A 21,627-nucleotide genomic window follows, 5' to 3' on the forward strand; every position below is an offset into this window, starting at 1 on the left:
GCGGGATTTTCTGGGTGGTCTCGGCTCGCCAACTTACCCGTGCGGTTGCTCGTGGGTGCGGCCATCTTGTTTTCACTCTTCTCACGATGCATAATCGCGAGAAGAAAGACGTGATCGCGCGACCAATGACATTACTGCGGGCGCGAACTGTCGCGAGACAGCGCAAATGGCTACCAACACTCCAACATCTTGTGGAGAACGCGACCGGATCGGGAAAACTTGTCGGCGAACGCGGGGATTCAGGTAAGGCGATCGCGCGTGCGAGAATGTATTATTTTACAGCGCGAGCAAGAAACAAATTATCGCTAAGCTGCGGAATGTGGAAATTTTGACATTTTCGCGCTCTCCGCGTAACGCGAAAATGTCAAATTATCGCAATTTCCGCGAGTGGAACGGAAATTTAGCCCAGGCCTAATCAAGACCTCTGTGGGCCCATGTATATGTACTTTCTGCAACACCATTAATTTCTAACAGTGGCTTCTTCGAAAAGGTGCCAGCTTCTTCAATGACAGTGTAAATGTACTTTTGTGTGCACTGCCTTGTGCGACATATTTCATGCAGGCACATGAGTGTTATTTTCACGAAATGGCGAATTGGCACATTCAAAACATGTAGATTGTGTAAAGTATTGTGAGTCCCAAGGTAGCAACATTTTTTCGATTTGTGTTCCAAAGTACTTACAGGTCTTTGAGTGTGGTGACACCTTGAGTATTGAGGTGTGTCAGTTTACATTGGGTGCACCACTACTGTTTCTTACAGGTTAAACAAGAGGTGGCATGACTTCATTGTATTGTTGTGCTCACCGGTTCACAGACACTAGCTTCTCAGTGTATTTCTCATTCAAGTTGTGGCCTTTTGTGTTCTTTTTTTCCTGGTGTCCAAGTGGCATAGTGGGTCTACCAACTGGGCAGTACAGGGCTTACATATGTGCGGAGTTATCTAGCTGTTACTCATGATGCATTGCCTGATATGCACTGTGACCAATTGTTCTTGTGCTCATGTGTCAGATGTATACAGGTGACTGATGCATTTCGGTTTCTTCTCCTTGCCCACAGCATCATCATCCGCAACCGAGGGAGACACCTGCATGGACCTGGAGGAGGGACCCAGCGACAGTGCCACCAATGCTGTGGAGTCAGAAGGAGCCAGTGGCACGGAGGGTGAGGGGAGTCAGTCCGAGGACCTGTCTGGAGGCGATACCACCTACGACACCGACGGGTCTGATGCTGACTTCCTCGAGGAGGCGGAGGCTGCTACACCACCTGGTAGCAGCCCCACATCTGTCCCTGCCTCCTGCGTTACCATCTCCGCCCTCCCAGTTGCTCCCGTCCCTTCTGTCCGTGCAGAGGCCCACCATGTCTCCTTCGGCCCAGGCACCGCACCCCCTGCCCCTGTCACCCCTGCTGCCCTCAGTGAAGAGTCTGTGGACATACTGCGGCAGTTGCAGGTTGGGCAGGCATCGGTGCTGACTGTCCTCCATGGCCACACTACACTGCTCACACAGATGGTGTCGTTCATGGAGGTCATGTCAGCAATGATGACTGACCAACGCAGGTTTCTGCGGTCCATGGACTCTTACCTGACGGCAGCAGTTTCTCTCCTGCACCGCTCCGTCCCCCCCTACCCCAGACCAAACCACACTGCCCTCTCCCATGCCTGCCCAACGCACACCCAGACAGTCACGGGCACGCACCCCACCAGACACATCCAGCACACCCCCAAGTAAGGCACAGCGCACACCTCCTGGCACACACACTCAGGGGGATGTAGGCACACCCACAGGGGCTGGGGGCAGACAACATAAACGCAGCCACAGTCGCAGTCCACAGTCCTCACAACCCTGTTCCTCCAAAGCCACTCCCCTTAGCTCCCCTGCCAAACTCTCACCTAAGGAGACCCATATGGTTGAGCTGGGCCTCGCCCCCACTAAGCCACCACCCCACAAGCGGGCAAGGAAGTCCCCGGGCATGGGAGTTGAGTCCCCCACCATGTCCACCCCCTCCCCCAAGAGCGCTGCACCCCATCCCTCGCCCACACCCTCCGTTGGCCCTGGGGTATCTTCAGGTGCAGGGGTTAGGATGGAGGCCCTAGCAGCAGTGTGCAGCGCCGAGCTTACCTTCACCTTTGGCACTGCCCCACCCCCTGTGGTGGAGACGTCCACCCCTGTACCCTCCAAACCTACCCCTCCCCCTCATGTCCCTGCAGTGCCTGGTCCTGCCACAGATGATGCCCCCCCCGGTCGATGAACCTTGAGGTTCCTTAGTGCAGGCAAGGTAGGGGTGGACGCGGTCCCCTATGTCCACCCTTGGACTTGAGAAATGGACTGGCCATTGGCCTTTGTACATAGTATCTTTTGAATGTATTTATTTTTGGTGCTGAATAAAGCCTATTATTTTACTTTCAACACTATTGCATTTCAGGTACTTGATGTTGGTGATGAGGCTCCGGGAGTTGGTGTTCTGGTAATGTGTTAGGGTTCTGAGAATTTTTTTTGTATGATGGTCATGAGGTGGACCATGGTATCTGTGTGCCATCACAATGTCTCTGCAAAGAATCATTGGTAGTGTGTGTTCATTTAGTTTGGAGACATTGTCCCAAGGAGTGTTCCTTCCTCTGTGGCACCTGACATCTTCCCTGCAAACAGTTGCACAATTGTTGTGCTGACCTGTGTCCACATTTCCTTTGTTGGTGACGGGTCCCTTCAACAATGCCTGCTCACCGATGTCTCCTGCTGAATCATCTGTCCCATCCTTGCTAGTCACTGTACTTGTGTTTTGGGTATGTAGGAATGCCTTCAGGGACAAATTGGCCCTTTTCAGCACTATGCATGTGTGTAATCACGGCCTACCACACAAATGGTACTTGTTATGCAGGGTATTTGGGCACCTGACTCACAATTGTGGGCATTGTATCTGGTGGAATTTGAACCGTATTCCTTCCATGAGAGACAACATCTTGGTGGCTGGACCAACACCTGTACATTCCTAACACTCCTGGTATGTGCGTGACAGTGTGTGTTCACTTTGGCTATCTTAGTTTTGTAGGCAGATACATGACTATACAGTCTGTTGACATGAAATCAGGGTGTGTATTGTGCTGCATCCGCCATGGGTGGGTATGCATGTGTTATTTGTCCTCACACCCACATGTGGTGTGTCATGCAGTGTGTGGCAGACATCCATCGTCCTGGGAGAGGGACCCTGCTGTCAGTGATGTGTTGTAATAGCACTAAAATCATAGTCCAAAGTTAGGGATGCGTCCATACCACCATGTAGGTGTGGTCATCTGATGATGATGTACACCCCCCCCCATATCTCTGTCCACTGCTGGGAGTCCTCTGCACCCACCTCTCATAGGTCTGGACACTGCTGGGAGTCATATGCGCCCACCCCTCATATGTCTGGACACTGCTGGGAGTCATATGCACCCACCCCTCATATTGCAGGCCACTGCTGGTAGTCATATGCACTCACCCCTCATATCGCTGTCCACTGCTGGGAGTCATATGCACCCACCCCTCATATCTCTGTCCACTGCTAGTAGCCATATGCACCCACCCCTCAAATTGCAGGCCACTGCTGGTAGTCATATGCACCCACCCCTCATATCTCTGTCCACTGCTGGGAGTCATATGCACCCACCCCTCATATCTCTGACCACTGCTGGTAGTCATATGCACCCACCCCTCATATTGCAGGCCACTGCTGGTAGTCATATGCACCCACCCCTCATATCTCTGTCCACTGCTGGGAGTCATATGCACCCACCCCTCATATCTCTGTCCACTGCTGGGAGTCATATGCACCCACCCCTCATATCTCTGTCCACTGCTAGGAGTCATATGCACCCACCCCTCAAATTGCAGGCCACTGCTGGTAATCATATGCACCCACCCCTCATATCTCTGTCCACTGCTGGGAGTCATATGCACCCACCCCTCATATCTTTGACCACTGCTGGTAGTCATATGCACCCACCCCTCATATTGCAGGCCACTGCTGATAGTCATATGAACCCACCCCTCATATCTCTGTCCACTGCTGGGAGTCATATGCACCCACCCCTCATATCTCTGTCCACTGCTAGGAGTCATATGCACCCACCCCTCATATGTCTGGACACTGCTAGGAGTCATATGCACCCACACCTCATATTGCAGGCCACTGCTGGGAGTCATATGCACCCTCCGCTCATATTGCAGGCCACTGCTGGTAGTCATATGCACCCATCCCTCATATTGCAGGCCACTGCTGGTAGTCATATGCACCCAGCCCTCATATCTCTGTCCAATGCTAGGAGTCATATGCACCCACCCCTCATATTGCAGGCCACTGCTGGGAGTCATATGCACCCACCCCACATATTGCAGGCCACTGCTGGTAGTCATATGCACCCACCCCTCATATTTCTGGACACTGCTGGTAGTCATATGCACCCACCCCTCATATGTCTGGACACTGCTGGGAGTCATATGCACCCACCCCTCATATTGCAGGCCACTGCTGGTAGTCATATGCACCCAACCCTCATATCCCTGTCCACTGCTGGCAGTCATATGCACCCACCCCTCATATTGCAGACCACTGCTGGGAGTCATATGCACCCACCCCTCATATTGCAGGCCACTGCTGGTAGTCATATCCACCCACCCCTCATATTTCTGGACACTGCTGGTAGTCATATGCACCCACCCCTCATATGTCTGGACACTGCTGGGAGTCATATGCACCCACCCCTCATATTGCAGGCCACTGCTGGTAGTCATATGCACCCAACCCTCATATCCCTGTCCACTGCTGGGAGTCATATGCACCCACCCCTCATATCTCTGACCACTGCTGGTAGTCATGTGCACCCACCCCTCATATTGCAGACCACTGCTGGTAGTCATATGCACCCACCCCTCATATCTCTGTCCACTGCTAGGAGTCATATGCACCCACCCCTCATATTTCTGGACACTGCTGGGAGTCATAAGCACCCACCCCTCATATGTCTGGACACTGCTGGGAGTCATATGCACCCACCCCTCATATTGCAGGCCACTGCTGGTAGTCATATGCATCCACCCCTCAGATCTCTGTCCACTGCTGGGAGTCATATGCACCCACCCCTCATATCTCTGTCCACTGCTAGGAGTCATATGCACCCACCCCTCTTATGTCTGGACACTGCTATGAGTCATATGCACCCACCCCTCATATTGCATACCACTGCTGGGAGTCATATGCACCCACCCCTCATATTGCAGGCCACTGCTGGGAGTCATATGCACCCACCCCTCATATTGCAGGCCACTGCTGGTAGTCATATGCACCCACCCCTCATATCTCTGTCCACTGGTAGGAGTCATATGCACCCGCCCCTCATATTGCAGGCCACTGCTGGGAGTCATATGCACCCTCCCCTTATATTTCTGGACACTGCTGGTAGTCATATGCACCCGCCCCTCATATGTCTGGACACTGCTGGGAGTCATATTCACCCACCCCTCATATTTCTGGACACTGCTGGGAGTCATCTGCACCCACCCCTCATATTGCAGGACACTGCTGGGAGTCATATGCACCCACCCACGCACCCCCTTGGAGCAGTACACTGCTGGCCTGGACCTACACACACAGCAATATGAAGGTAACATGCTAGGCCAGTCCTCTAAGCCCACATTCCTGGTGTGTGTACACCTTGTATCCCAAATGTACTGGTGCCGTAATGGGGTACGTGTGACACGCACCGTACCGACGCATTCATTGTGTGTGTACGGTCCGTATCACAGTTCTACTGTGCCGTAGGGGTACGTGTGGTACGCACCGTAGCCACGCATTCATTGCCGGTGTACGGTCCGTATCAATGTTCTAATGGTGTCGTAGGGGTACGTGTGATATGCACCGTACCCACACATTCATTGCATGTGTATGGTCCGTATCACTGTTCTAATGGTTCCGTAGGGGTACGTGTGACACGCACCGTTCCCACGCATTCATTGTGTGTGTACGGTCCATCTCACAGTTCTACTGTGCCGTAAGGGTACGTGTGGTGCGCACCATACCCACGCATTCATTGCGTGTGTACGGTCCGTATCACTGTTCTAATGGTGCCGTAGGGGTACGTGTGACACGCACCGTACCCACGCATTCATTGCGTGTGTACGGTCTGTATCACAGTTCTACTGTGCCGTAGGGGTACGTTTGGTACGCACCGTACCCACGCATTTATTGTGTGTGTATGGACCGTATCACTGTTCTAATGGTGCCATAGGGGTACGTGTGCAATGCACCGTACACTTCCACTTCCGTTGTTGCGGTACGCAGGGGTTGTTGGCCACGCCCCCCCCCATGTGACCAGACCCTGGTGGTAATGTATGGCCTCCATATTATAGGTTTGGCTTTGAGTATGGGGTTTGTTTCCTGCCCCTCACCCCCACCCTGGCCCCTGGGTGTTGTTCTCACCTTCTGCGGCGTGTGCGTCGGGTGCGGTGCACCAGGTCGTAGGCCAAGAGGACCGGGATGACACGTATGACGGGGTTCATGGCATGTACGTCGCGTACCGGGGCTCCGTTGCGTAGCGGTTCGCGTCGGACTCTGCTTTTCCGGCTGTGTTTGACTCCCGTAAAAAAAGAGCCGTACGGAGTGACGTAGGGACGAATCGTACTTGCTGGGCTGGAAACAGCTGCCTGAATACGTCCGGACGTCGCGTACAAGCTGTTCCGGATCAGAATCGTAGGTTTTTTTGACCCATACGGGCTTTTTTACGAAAAATACGGAAATAGGCTTTCTGTACGAATCATACTTCCTATGTTGTACGGAAAGTTTACCCGGTACGAGTCGTATGGGGTATACGCTCCGTACAACGATTCGTACAGCCTTTTTACAGGATCGGAATCGGCCCCTTTTTGTAGTGTAAAATATTATTTTTGAAAAAAATACGTATTTTAATGTTTTAACTTATATTTAATTTCTTTTTATATTAATATTATAGGTTTATTTATATATCTATGTAATTATATTTTAAATTATGTTTTTACATTTTATAATTAAAAATCTTAATTATTTTTTAATATTATAATGTTAATATATATAATAAAAAATAAAAATGCATGTTTATTTTTTACATTACATTTATTATTTATTAATGTTAATGTTTTTAAATTATTTTTAAGTATGTTTTACTTAATTATATTTATTATTTAATTCATTTTATATTAGTTTTAAGACATTTAAAAATGTCGAGATTTTAGCAAACTATATTATTGACAACGATATTTAGGATTCATTCATTCATTCAAAAAACTATGGGGCCGATTCACAGAACTAACTTAAGACAAAATCCTAAACTTACTACTTTTGGTATTCACAGAAGTTAGGATTTTGTCTTAAGTTTGTCTTAAGACAAACTTGAGACAGACTTAAGACAGTCTTAAGACAGACTTAAGACAGTCTTAAGACAGACTTAAGACAGTCTTAAGACAGACTTAAGACAGACTTAAGACAAACTTAAGACAAACTTAAGACAAAATCCTAACTTAAGTCTGTCTTAAGTCTGTCTTAAGTTTGTTTTAAGTCTGTCTTAAGTTTGTCTTAAGTCTGTCTTAAGTCTGTCTTAAGACTGTCTTAAGTCTGTCTTAAGACTGTCTTAAGTCTGTCTTAAGTTTGTCTTAAGACAAACTTAAGACAAAATCCTAACTTCTGTGAATACCAAAAGTAGTACGTTTAGGATTTTGTCTTAAGTTAGTTCTGTGAATCGGGCCCGAAATTCGATTCTTACGATTCCTAAAAGTACATGATTACTTCTAATAAAATGTAAACAATGCATAAAAATGATTCCATATTACATTTTGCAAAAGCTAAGTGTAACCAAACAGCGTATATGGTTTCAAAGCAAGGTTTTTTGTAGGCTACCAATTTCTTTATATCAGTCCAAGGGTGTCAGAATAAATAAATAGCTTAAAATTACTTTAAGCCCTATTCTCCGATTTCCCTATCACAGTTCATATCTTTTCCTGATTCGCAAAGCAGTTCTAATAAAATTTAACACAGCACAACAAATGACGGCATTGGACAAAGATCGTAAATGATTAAACCGTCCTGGTATGAACAAGGGAAATTTCCCTCAGAATGGGCCTAATAAAACGTGCCCTTAAATCTTTGTATAAAGTGCAAAACAACATAAAGTGCATTGTGCTTTGCTCGGCTGAATTATTGCAGGGACAGGGAGTCAGTCTCTCACAGCAACTCGCCTGAATAGGAAAAGCAGCTAGAAAGTGCAATGTGCAGAGACGAAACCTCGTCAGAAGGAAGCGGGAATGTGTATGGGTACTAAAAGATAAATAAAATTGTTGGATATTTAGAGACCCATAGAATGGGGTCTCAGGATCCAGGTTAGATATAACTAACTCATTATATTAGGCATTTTTAATCATTGGTTTTATATTAGATGGTGAGCCATCCAGATTTTCAAAACAATTTCCTAGGCCAATCTTACTTAAAACATTTTTGACATAGCAGAGCCATCGAATAGACAAAACATATTCTAGACTTAAACAATCCCTTATAATCGCTCTGGTAAATGATAACTCTTCCGATGACCACACTTTCCCCCATAAAATCAGGGGCGCAATTTTGACTCTAACTTCAACAAAATCCAATCCCACCTCTGAATGGCAAACTTTTGTAGGAGAGCTGGTGGGAACCACCAGCAATCTTTTTATAAAGGTATTTTCCAAAATTTGCAATTGATTGGTTTTTTTACTTCCCCATACTCCTGCCCCATAGGTTGTAACTGACCGGCATTTTGATTCATGTAAGGTAAAAATTTCTGCCACTGCCTTATGAGGATTCGATATTTTTGTACTTACCTGTTAGTAGATAGGAAGTCGATATTCTGTCACTCGATATTTTCTCACCGATATTCCAGCAGCTCGATATTCTGCTCCTATATATCCTGTCAGTGATCCGCCCCTGACAACAGGTTGTCATCCAAATAGTGCAATACCCAGTGGTGCCCAGTCACCTGCCTGAAAACTCACTCCAGAAAAGAGCTAAATTTCTCAAAATATGAGCAAGAGACAGAGCACCCCATTGGCATGCACTTGTCCATGTAGTACTACCCCTCTAGCTAGAACCCCAAACGATAGAAATCTTGTGGATGAACTGGCAGTAAACGGAAGGCAGATTCTATGTCAGATTTCACCAACAACGTGCCTGGGCCAGGCACTAAAGTATTTTAATCTCCTGATCCAATCACCCGTACCTCACAGTTCACAGGGCACCATCAATAGCATCATTCAATGATTGAACCCTGGGAACGCATAAGTTATGGATCAAGTGGAACTCCCCCGGGTCTTTTTTGGGCACCGCCCCCAGCGGTGAGCAGACAAAGGGGTCTATTAGGATGGACTGTGGACTCCAGTCAGCCTGCCACCCTAGCGGTGCTGGGACCGGCCGCCAGTGGAGCGGCGGTCCCGCACCGCCAATTAGGATGCGACCGCCACCCTGGCGGTCGCATCCCGCATATATTGCATTGTGTCGGGCGGTGCTGTAAGCAGCACCCGCCACAATGCAATACATGCATGCCACCTTGTGTATACTGTTACTTAAACCACATTTAGTGGGCATTCTTGCTCCATGCTTGCATTTACTGTGTGCTGTTTGATGCGCAATTCTGAGTGGCGGTGGGTTCTTCTTATACTGTATGTCGGCTGAGCAACAGGGATGCTGCTCCCGGTGGGGCTGATACTCCTGATACTACTTCTAATACTACTAAAACCATGTAATCCCTAATGTTCCTGTCCTGATTGAACTAAAGAATAAATCTACCATTTGGATACAACTACATCTCCGTACCTCCTTTCTTGCATTTCACACCCTCCTCTGGCCGGGATCCCCCTGCTGGGGCTGAATGCCCTGAGATCCCAGGACTTGGCAACCCTGGTGGCGCTGCCCCCCCCACTCCCACACTTGAGTTAAGATCTCCGGGGCACTGGAGGGAATGCTGCCCTGGGGGCCACCCCAGAACGCCTCTCTTCAGCTTCCTCCTGCCCATCTACTCCCCTACGTAACTCCGACACGGACTGCCCCATATCAGCCATCGTGCACATCATTGCCTCCATCCTCTCCCCCATCTGAGTTGGAACCTGACCCCTCTTCTCCTTGGGTGCCACTACTAACTTAAACACACAAAAAGGAGGGCCCACTAAGTACCCCTAGCAGCCCCCACAGGCAGGACACAGAGCTTATGTAAGAGTCAAAAAATCACCTTGGAAAGCTGACTTAAAATTTAATATGCCCCTTGCACAAATGACAAAAGTTCCAAAATCTATGCTGCAGGCCAAGCAATACCACGTCCTACGCTGGTGTGGACGCAAACCCCAGCCCTAATGCACCCCCGGGGTCCAACTACCCTGGATCCAGTTAGGGCAATGCCCAAACCCTTACCTCCCTTTTCAAATAATCACTAGTCCCAGCTCTGGTTTACCGCAAGCACTCCCACAGCCACTCCCAAAAAGTCCAAACAAGTGAGGCAGGTGAGTATGCACTCTAAGCCGCATGGCTCCCAGCTGTGGTGCAGTGCAGGTCCACCGAGGAGGAAAGGAAAGTGCCCAAAGCTGCTGCTGCTGGTTGCTGTGATCTCCTCACGCTCAAGTCCTGCAAGTATCCCAAAAAGCAATAGCCTGCAGAGGAAACAAAGAAATAATGGGCTAAATGATGACTTCCGTCGCGTGGACGGAGGCATGCAATTGTACCAAGGTGGAGCGGCGAGGAAAAGACAGCGCCACCACTCCACGCTCCTTTTAAAGGAGCAAACAGCAAAAATACCGGTTCTAACAGGTCCCGGCAGGATTCGGTAACTGTTCTTCCTACGTTGCCCCTGAAGTGCTTGATGCGCTTCCGGGGCATTGCTCAAACAACCAATTACTGCCCGCGGGTGGCGGGCGCCGGACGCTGGACGCCCTGACCTGCCCCCCCACAAGAGAAGCATCCCGGGGACCAGCACAACCACCATATTTGCGGCATGCCCATGTTCCCAGTGGCACCTGTTGAGTCTCTCATCTCTTTCTGATCAGAGTGGATGGAACCTACATCAAACAAGCAGTGACAAAGCCAATAGGTCTCACCTATGACACTTATTTGCTTTGGCATTGATTTTTAGTCCTAGAAGTATTATGGCATGGTTGTCATGTCATTCTGTATGTGCATGCCAACACAGATGCTCACGCCTACAAAATGAGGTGAGCATTTTTTTCTTTATATTTACCAATCCAAATTTGATGGGGAGGTGGCAATGGGGAAGGAAATGGACAGTGGGGTGGGGGAGAGATGGAAGGAAGCAAGAACAGTAACAGAAGGTGAGCATGTGGGAAGGAAGCAGAAATGGCAACTGAAAGAAGGAGGGCAAGGAGAGTCACAAACGGCGAGGAAGAGGAACACAAAGCAATCTCGTAAAGTGCTTCACCAAAAGAAAGTAGCACCTTCAAATGGATTCGTGGAAGGAGACAAGTAATGGGTACATGCTCAGGGGTGGGGTGAGGACAAAAATCAGAAAAGTAAAGAAAACCCATGGAATAAGAAGCAAGCAAATAAGAGCAACAATACAGCCACCCAAAACCAAGCAAGAGATTGACTCTAAGCCCACTGCAAGCTTTCAATATGTCTCTCAAAAGGCTGCCCATTCTCTGTCTTAGGTGAGACCTAAAAAAGAAAGAAAATGGAATCTCATAAGGTGAAGCCAGAGTAGGATTCTGGTGGCCAAGTTTAGGAATGTAGAAATGAACTGAATGTACAAACTACCCTGGAAAAGGTAGTTGCCCTAATCCTCTTGGTTTTATGGAGGCAGCAGCTTCTTGAGGCATAGGTGGTACAGTCTAGGAAATATGCTGCATCCTGGAAGATCAGTCACCAATCATAATATGCAGCCCATGGTTTGACATTCCAAAAGTTTACGGGGGTTTGGAAGTGCACTTACTCATTTTGGTATTCACAGAAGGCACTTACTTATCAATGAGTAAGTGCCTTCTGTGAGTACCAAAATGAGTAAGTGCCTTCTGTGAATACCAAAGTGATAGTAAGTTTAGGATTTTGTCTTAAGTTAGTTCTGTGAATCGGGCCCAAGAAAAGCTACAGCTCAAACTCCACCTATCACCCAAACATTTGGAGAAATCCAAATACTACCTGAGTATACCATCGCCCACAAAAAGGAAACATTCCTTCTTTATGGCAACGAAAGTCATGAAAAAGAATTATTATGTTTGCAACTAATACAAATTTACAGAAACTTAAAAACTGCGCAACGTGGATGATGGATGGCACATTTAAAGTTTGCTCCAAACCATTCTATAAGCTGTATACCATCCACGGAGAATATGAAGAGACAAATATCCCCTTTATTTACGCATTACTGCCTAATAAACAGAACACCACTTATGTAGAACTACTAACTATAATCAAACAATTCACAGAAAATTGCTGTTCCCAAAGAATCATAATAGACTTTGAGCAGGCAATGATTCAATCCATCCTCAAACTATACCCACACACTGCAATACAAGGTTGCTATTACCATTTTAAGCAGAGCATATGGAGGCAATTACAGCAATCTTCTTTGAGCATAAATTATTCAACAAATAGCAACTTTGCCTATCAAAATAAAACATTAATAGCTCTGGCCTATGTCCCAACTACTGAAGTAGCCAATCACTACAACTTACTTATAGAAAGTTCTTTCTATCAAGCTAATGAAACAAAATTAAGTCCCTTCCGAGACTACTTCGAAGACACCTGGGTGGGAAGGTTACATATGTCACGGCACCTTAGACAACCCAAATTTCGGATCCTTCCAAGCCACAATAAGAAGGGGACAACCAATACTTCACAAACTCATTGAAGCAATTAAAAAAGAACAGAGCTACCAAGAACGCAGACTAGAGCAATCCCTAAGTAAAATAGGCCCTTAACTAAGTAAACAAACTAAAACTATGTACGAATGCCTGCAACATAAAACTAAGTTGCATTCAAATACCCAAGGTCTAGACTACCTAGACATAATTGCTAAATCAATTCTTAAACTAAACAAAATAGTAAACATCGTTAAAATCTTACAACTATAAAACACATAAGCAGCAGATTTCTTGTTTTTAATTAATAAATATAATGATGTCATAAAATGTAAAATATAGCACAAAATTATATGACATAAGATAAATATTAGAAAAATAAACAATGAAATTATATGTTGTACCAAATATTACTGTTAATAATATCGTCAATTATTTAACATATTAAATATTATTTTATTAACAATAATATTCAATATACTAAGGTGCCGATTCCAATCCTGTAAAACCCGGGTACGAATGGTCGTACGGAGCGTATTCTCCGTACGACTCGTACCCGGGAAATCCACTGTACAAACCAGCAAGAAAGATTCGTACAGAAATTGCATTTACGTACGATTCGTACAAAACACCGTACGGCTAAAAAATACCTACTATTCTGATCCTGGACCACGCGTATACGACGTCCGTACAGAGTCAGGCAGCACTTTACGGACCAGCAAGTACGATACGTCCCTACGGCACTCCGTCCGGCTCTTTTTTTACGGGAGTCAAAAACAGCCGTAACAGCTGATTCCCCAGGGGTACGAGTCGTACAGGCCCCCCCACCCCCACCTCCGTATGTACGCACCGTACCCCCACCCCCTGTATGTACGCACCATACCCCCACCCCCGTATGTACGCACCGTACCCCCCGTATGTACGCACCGTACCCCCACCCCCATATGTACGCACCGTACCCCCAGCGCGTATCATTTATACATGAAAAATGAATGTTACAAATATGTTACATGTTAAAATAAAATGTGAAGACCATCAAAATGTATGATTTATTTTTTAAATATTATAATACATTTTCTAAGCAAAGAAAATGAAAAGAATGTAATTGTGAATGACAATATAAATGTTTTGCATAATTTACAAATAAACTAAACTCTGAGAAAAAGCAGACCAATACCCCCCAAAAAATTACTATCACAACAACAAAATTAACTATACTCAACAAAACTGCTGGATAATAAACCATAATAATTTACTATTCCAACTCCAAATAAAAATAAACTCAGGGAAAGTGCTGGATAGTTAACCATAATAATTTACTATTCCAACTCCAAATCCACATAAACACAAGGAAAGTACTGGATAGTAAACCATAATAATTTACTATTCCAACTCCTAATGCTCATAAACTCAGGGAAAGTGTTGGATAGTAAACCATAATAATTTACTATTCCAACTTCAACTCCAATTAAACTCTGGGAAAGTGCTGGATAGTAAACCATAATAATTTACTATTCCAACTCCAAATCGAATTAAACTCGGGGAAAGTGCTGGATAGTAAACCATAATAATTTACTATTCCAACTCCAACTAAACTCAGGGAAAGTGCTGGTTAGTAAGCTATAATAATTTACTATTCCAACTCCAACTAAACACAGTGAAAGTGCTGGATAGTAAACCATAATAATTTACTATTCCAACTCCTAATATAAGTAAACTCAGGGAAAGTGCTGGATAGTAAACCATAAGAATTTACTATTCCAACTCCAAATGCAACTAAACTCAGGGAATGTGAAGGATAGTAAACCATAATAAGTTAGTATTTCAACTACAAATCCAGCTATACTCAGGGAAAGTTATGGATTTTAAACCATAATAATTTACTATTCCAACTCCAAATGCAACTAAACTCAGGGAATGTGATGGATAGTAAACCATAATAAATTAGTATTTCAACTACAAATCCAGCTATACTCAGGGAAAGTGCTGGATAGTAAACCATAATAATTTACTATTCCAACTTCAAATCTAACTAAACTCAGGGAAAGTGCTGGATAGTTAACCATAATAATTTACTATTCCAACTCATATTCCACACAAACTCAGGGAAAGTGCTGGATAGTAAAAAAAAATAATTTGCTATTCCAACTCCACATGCAACTAAATTCAGGGAGAGTGCTGGATACTAAACCATAATAAATTACTATTCCAACTCCAAATCCAACCAAACTCAGGGGAAGTGCTGGATAAAAAAATTCAAATAATTTACTATTACAACTCCAAATCTAAGTACACTCAGATAAAGTGCAGGATAGTAAACCATAATATTATACAATTCCAACTCCAAATCCAAGTAAACTCACAGAAAGTGCTGGATAGTAAACCCTAATAATTTAGTATTCCAACTCCAAATCCACATAATCTCAGGGAAAGTGCTGTATGGTAAACTACAATATTTTACTATTCCAAATCCTAATCCACATAAACTCAGGGAAGGTGCTGGAGAGTAAACCATAATAATTTACCATTCCAACTCGAAATACAAATACATTCAAGGAAAGGAATGAATACCCCCCTATTTTGATCTTCCAAACTTCCCAAAAATATATTCTTAACAAAAAATGTGTAATTACATTTTTATCAGTTTTAAAAAACAGAATAATTACAAATTCTCCAAAAACAATTTAAATATTCTAAAACAAATGTTTTATTATTCACTAAATTTTATAAAACAATATTTACAAATACAAATATATGAAAATAATGTTTTAAGTTATTAAAAAATGAAATCCTTTAATAAAAAATTAAAAGATTTCACAAAATTAACGTAAAATATTTTGCAACACAAATAATTTCGATTTTTACTAAATTAAAACAATTTAATTTTATAAGTTTGTATTAGTAATTATATATTTCTTATTTTATTATTTAAAATTTATTTTTTATCCAAACATTCTTAAATTACTCACCACCCATATCCCCTATAGACCCAATATCCCACTGCTAAAATTTTATAAAAAATAAAACAATTTTTTTCCACCAAAATATTTTTAAATTACTCCCCACCTTTAGCCCCTGTAAACCCAACATCCTGCTCCTAAAAGACATTCAAATTTAAAAATTATATTAATTTTTCAACAACATTTTTAAATTTGATACCCACCCTTATCCCCTAAAAACCCAACATCCCACTCCTAAAAACTATCGTAAAACAAAAGAAAACAATTATTTAAACATCAAATTACTAATACAAAATTACTAAAAGAAGAATATAGAACATAAAACAAAATAGAAACCATAAAATCAATATCATTTACCTTGATATTTTTGCCATCAATATATATTCAAATTCGATATTTCTAAATCACAATAAAATCGCTATTTTAGACATTGAGAAAACATACCTCGATATTTTACACCATTGATATTATTGCCTCGATATTCTTGCATGTCGATATTTTCCCGGCAATATGCTGTCTCTTAACTACTTTGCACATCATCGGCTGGTGGTGCTGCTTTTGCTATTCCCTAACCGCCGGGGGTTAGCTTTTCATAGTAATTGCATACAGTGCATTAGTATTTCTGTTACGTAAGTGAACTGTGTTTCGCTGATGTTATCTCTCTCTCACTCCTCTATATTCTAATGATCTGATGTCTTTGTAAATGTGCTGTTATGATTAATGTGAATCTGAGCTGTATCTTTGAGTAATGACATTCTAATTTGTAACTGTGTTTGACCATTCATTATTATGTAATAACAAGGAAAGCTGATAGAAAAGAATAGTGTTTGTTTTTATTACTGAGTTTTTAAAGTTATTTGGACATATTTACAATGTCTAATGTTTAGCGTTTTCTTCATTGTAGGTCCCCATGGAGAAATAGCATTCCATCTTTCATTATTTAGTCCATTTTAGCTCTACCAAAGATTCATCGGAGGACCTTTGATAATGAGTTATGGGCCCGTCATTAGAGTTACGTTTCCAACTAGTAAATAGCGGTTGGTGTTGATAAGTGAGATGACAAAAACACTTCAGTTGCATCACTGTCATCAAGGCAGCCAACTCCTCTGCTGGCTAACAGTACTCCATCGCCGTCAGGTCGGCGGGTTTATGCAGAGCCTATTTAAATGTGTCTGCTGTTCTGGTATTGTCCTAGCAGTGGTTTGATAATGGAGGGAGTCCCTGGTGAAATGGAGGCTGGTTAGTCCTACTGATTTATGTGTCAATACACATATATGTTGTGTTTGCTTCTAAACTATATGTAGGTAATGTGTCATGCCCCTTTTCCTACGTACTGCATAGCACACAAACAACATACAGACAGTATTAAATACAGACCCAGAGGCACCACAAGCACAACACCCACAACCACCACAACAACCTAAATCTTTTTTTAAGTGTGAATACAGGTCTGTTCATTTTACCTTGATAAGTTAGTTGTAAATGTACACTAATGAATTACACATAAATATAATGCATGTAGGAGGAATGTAAAAATGCATAAGACTAAAGCAATTGTCAACACACTATTCACAGTAGGACAAGTTTGTAAACAAAGCTTACCTTAGATCCCGACGACAACAGAGTTGATTAGTGTTGTGGTCATGTAGTGGCAGCAAATGGAGGACCTGGGCAATGGGGTTCAAGAGTGAAATGGAAATGAGAAACAGAAAAAAGGTAAGTTTCTACCTCACTTCTTTCTATTCCACCAACCAACTCAAAGTAGGAGGTATCCTGCCACAGTTTCCTCAGAAAGGCACATCGTGATTACCCGGCAGTAATCTTGGCTGGACTTCCATTGAATTAGCCGCTTCTGCCTACAACGTAATTGACGCGGATGAAAATTAATGGCGTCATCGGTGGCACTCAGGCGGTCTTTCATCCATGGACCTGCTAACATTTAAATAGACTGGGCGGACCATAAAATAGGCGTGTGGTGAACCGTTGAAAAAGTGACGGCGGGACCAGATCCGCCAAGATCTAAATCAGGCCCACAGTCAGCTTGTGTTTTGAGGGAGTAGCTGTTTTTTATGTTATAAAAGCATTAATCAATATTCTAGAAGGCGTTATTAGTGGAATACATTTCCTATACTCTCATTCTGCATCTTAGCTAATGGCAATAGCGGCTCCTCTGCTAAGGTGGAGGAGCGTTGCCTTACTGGTTTTTAGCAGTGAAATAAAGAAAAAAGAAAATGATTAGAACTCGCATTATCATAACTGTATTTACTCCTTCTTCCATAGCGTTGCGTGAGGGGGCAGGGGAGGAGTGGTAGCACCCTCCTAAGTGCGCAATGACTGCTTGACCAGCCCTCTCGGGCCACCCAAAACAGTCTTGTACACTTCGCATGTTCTCCATGCAGGCTGCGTTACAGCCCGCATGGAAAACATGCCCCGGCTCCCAGTCAAAGTCTGAGCACCGAAACACTGTGCTCAGACCAGTTACAATGCGTCTAAGTCAGCATTGTGATTGGCTGACTGGGAGCCTGGGTGTGCTTCATGTTGTTCAGGTCAGCGAGGGAGGACTACGGAGGAGAGATGCAGCGAGTAGGCAGCAAGAAGAAACGTTTTTATTTTATTTTTTGCTGCCTGCTTCCTCTGCGTCCTCTACCCCCCACCGGCCCCACCGGCCCCTGCCCCCGCCCCCCTACCTCTGATCCGTGCTGGCCACCGCTGGCTAATGGTGCAGGAACTTGGGTGATGTATCGTTATCTCACAATATTGCCATCTAGAGCATTCAGTGTAAATGACAGCACTTTAGGAGACTGACCCAGAGGTGCTAGGGAGCAGTGAAAAAAATGAGAAAAATGCATTCACTTTAACATGATTTATTGATCAATGTCACCAGAGTGAAGCAGGACACAGAAGTTGTCACAGTGCACATTTTATTGATGAAATAGCCGCTTTCCTGAAGGGCTTGGAATAATGCGGTCTTTTAGTTTAATCTGACTTTGTCAGTCAGAAACAGAAATACCCTAGATGTGTTCAACAATCACAGACAAGGCAAGTCATGTTTTTTATTTGTCAGTTTAAAGTAGATAAGGTGTGACAGTGAGAACGTTTTAACCTAGATAAAATGTTGAATATCGTAAATGTGTGTTTGTGAGGGAGAAAGAGACTGACCATGTGGGAGCACATCTTCCTATCATCCTTGGAATTCGCCCATGCTTAAAAACTGGGAGCTGACGCTGCCGGGGCAGCCACTGTGTCAGTCTGGCATTTTCCTGATGACTTGCGGAGCAGGGTGGACTGCCATAACCACACCATGCTCCCTTGGCCCAATTCTTGTTGTGGTGTCTCACAGTGTAAGGTGGGTTGTGTCTTGCCATGGTGCTGGGCGCTGAAGGTGGAAATAATCTTAGCTGGGTGTTGTATGTGGGGGTTGGCAGGGTCTGCTTGTTATTAAGGTGATGGCCAGAGACAAGGCTGGGGACAGGGCCCTGGAGTTGAAAATTGAGCAAAGGAAATAAAAGGAAAGGGAAACTAGAAAATCATATCAAGACCTTCAAACACCACCAAAACCTGGACGTACCTGGTCATCATAGAAGTTACAGGAAAAGAGTATGCAAAGCATATGTGCATGAAAGAGCATGTACCGTATACAGCCAGGCATGTTCTTTTGTACCAGTGGAAGGTGTGAAACATACAACCTGTCACAGTCTGTGTGCTGTCTCTAAGCACAGGCATTATGCATGTGCTGTTAGCTGAGAAAGAATGCACACACAGGGTCTGATTCACAAAGGGCCTCCACACTCATGGCAGAGGGTGAGCAGTCATGGGGGAGCATCCGCACTCAGGTTGGAATCTCCGCCCGAGTTAGGAGACTCCCTCAAGGCTGCGGGGCTTACATCACCAGTACAGAGGTTTTTTGTGAATGATGCCCCCTGGTTGTAAGCGGGGATATATAAGTGCTGTTTGTAAGCATAGGCACTCTACATTTGCGACTTGGAAGCAGGGAGGGGCAGATTTACAAAAAACTAACGCATCGCCATGCCGCAAGTAATTTTGCGGTGCAGCGTGCGTGAGTTTCAAAGCAAAGGGATGCGACCTATTTACATACCATATGTCGCATCTCTGTGCTTCCCCCTGCACTGGTGCACAAACTGCTGCCATGCATGCCCCTGCTGGCACCCTGGCACCATGGTGCAAGGACGCCTGCATCGTGGGAAGATTGTTTTTGTGCAGGGAGGGCACCTTCCTGCACAAAAACAATCAATTGAGGTGATTTCCTCTTCCAATGCATGCTGTAGATTGCAGTACGCATTAGAAGAGGAAAGAAATGAGGAGATATTAAAACATTTCTCCTCACGTAGCATTCTGACACATTTCCAGATTTATGATTGCTTGTAAATCTGGAAATGCAGCAGTGGACATGGGTGTTGCATGGGAACACCCACAGCAACACCCATGTCACACCCCTAACACGCAAAGTGCTGCGTGAAAAAGGGCGATATTTACAAGCACAGGTACAGCCGAGCAGGGTGGCTTTACGTATGCTTGAAAATATCACGTAGCAGGTTGCGCCACCGGTGCGCCATGCAACGTGACGCATCGGCGGCGCAAGGGGCTTGTCAATCTGCCCCACAGTATTTACATGTGCTGAGTGTAAACAAAGATACAGAACACGAGTTGTTTGTCATCAAGGATTACAGTTGTGTTTCTAAGCATACCTAAGCTCTATGTAAGCAAGTACAACTGTATAAGGTAGTAGAGGAGAGGTGCAAGAAAAGATGTTAGGAAATGTAAAACGGACGGCACCCCATCCTAGAAGTGTAAAGATGTATAGAAGACAACATTTCACAGGAGTACAGCTAAAAAAGTGAGGCAATTAAAATGAGACATGCAAAAATTAAATAATAAAATATTCATGGAAAAGCGGTAATACCAGAGAAGTGTAAAATGGTATGTACTCAGGAAATGAGAGAATGAGGTTTTTCAGCATTGAAGTTTATGGTGGCAGAAGGGTGATGACACAGAGAAAGGAGGAAACACATTATTTTACGAAAAGAAAAATAAGTTCCTGTAAAGCAAACACTTGTGGAAGGATTAAAGGAGCCAATCAGGGAGATGGTAAACAAGCTATGCTCCACTTGAAGGACAAACAGGAGATGGAAGGGCTAAAACAACTAAAAGCATCAAATAGAAAGCAAGAAAAGCAAAGTGACAAAACAAAAAGTCAAGAGAAAGCAACAGGTGGAGTTGCTTTTCAGCTAGCAACAGACCCCCCAATAAATCTTTCGCAGCCAGACAGCTGCACTGTCTGGCAGGTTTCAACCTCTTTTATCAGAAACCCTTCAGAAGTAAAAGTATCAAACGGTTGTGGCCGTACAAAAGCCATTCTTACAAAATGAATGAACTTTGCTCTGTTCCAATCTATCTTCTCCAGTTATCTTTGGGGTTTGTGAACTTTTCTACCTCAGTCAATTATATGAAACATTTATTTAGAAGGAACAATTTTGGGGCTAAGATGAACACTTGATACCTGAATACTTTAAAAAAAGAATGAGGTTGAATAGTCCCTAAACATATTCACAAAGATTCCTCGAAATATTATTATACCCTTATTTTTGGAATACATTTTTTTTGTGTGTATTTTTTATGAAATTCATGGAGTACTCCTTGGAAGATGCTAGGTGCAGCCACCCAGGAGTACTGACATGCCTAACCATTTAAACATGTGTAAATGTTCATGGTGACAATTTGGGCATGTGTTAATGCTTTGGAATTGTGCAGTAGCATACACTAACAGTTTCTTGTTAAAAATATTTTTCCTAAAGGGATACCCATACTCATTTTGGTATT

The sequence above is a fragment of the Triturus cristatus genome, chromosome 7 (genome assembly GCF_964204655.1).
Source record: "Triturus cristatus chromosome 7, aTriCri1.1, whole genome shotgun sequence".
Taxonomy (NCBI): domain Eukaryota; kingdom Metazoa; phylum Chordata; class Amphibia; order Caudata; family Salamandridae; genus Triturus; species Triturus cristatus.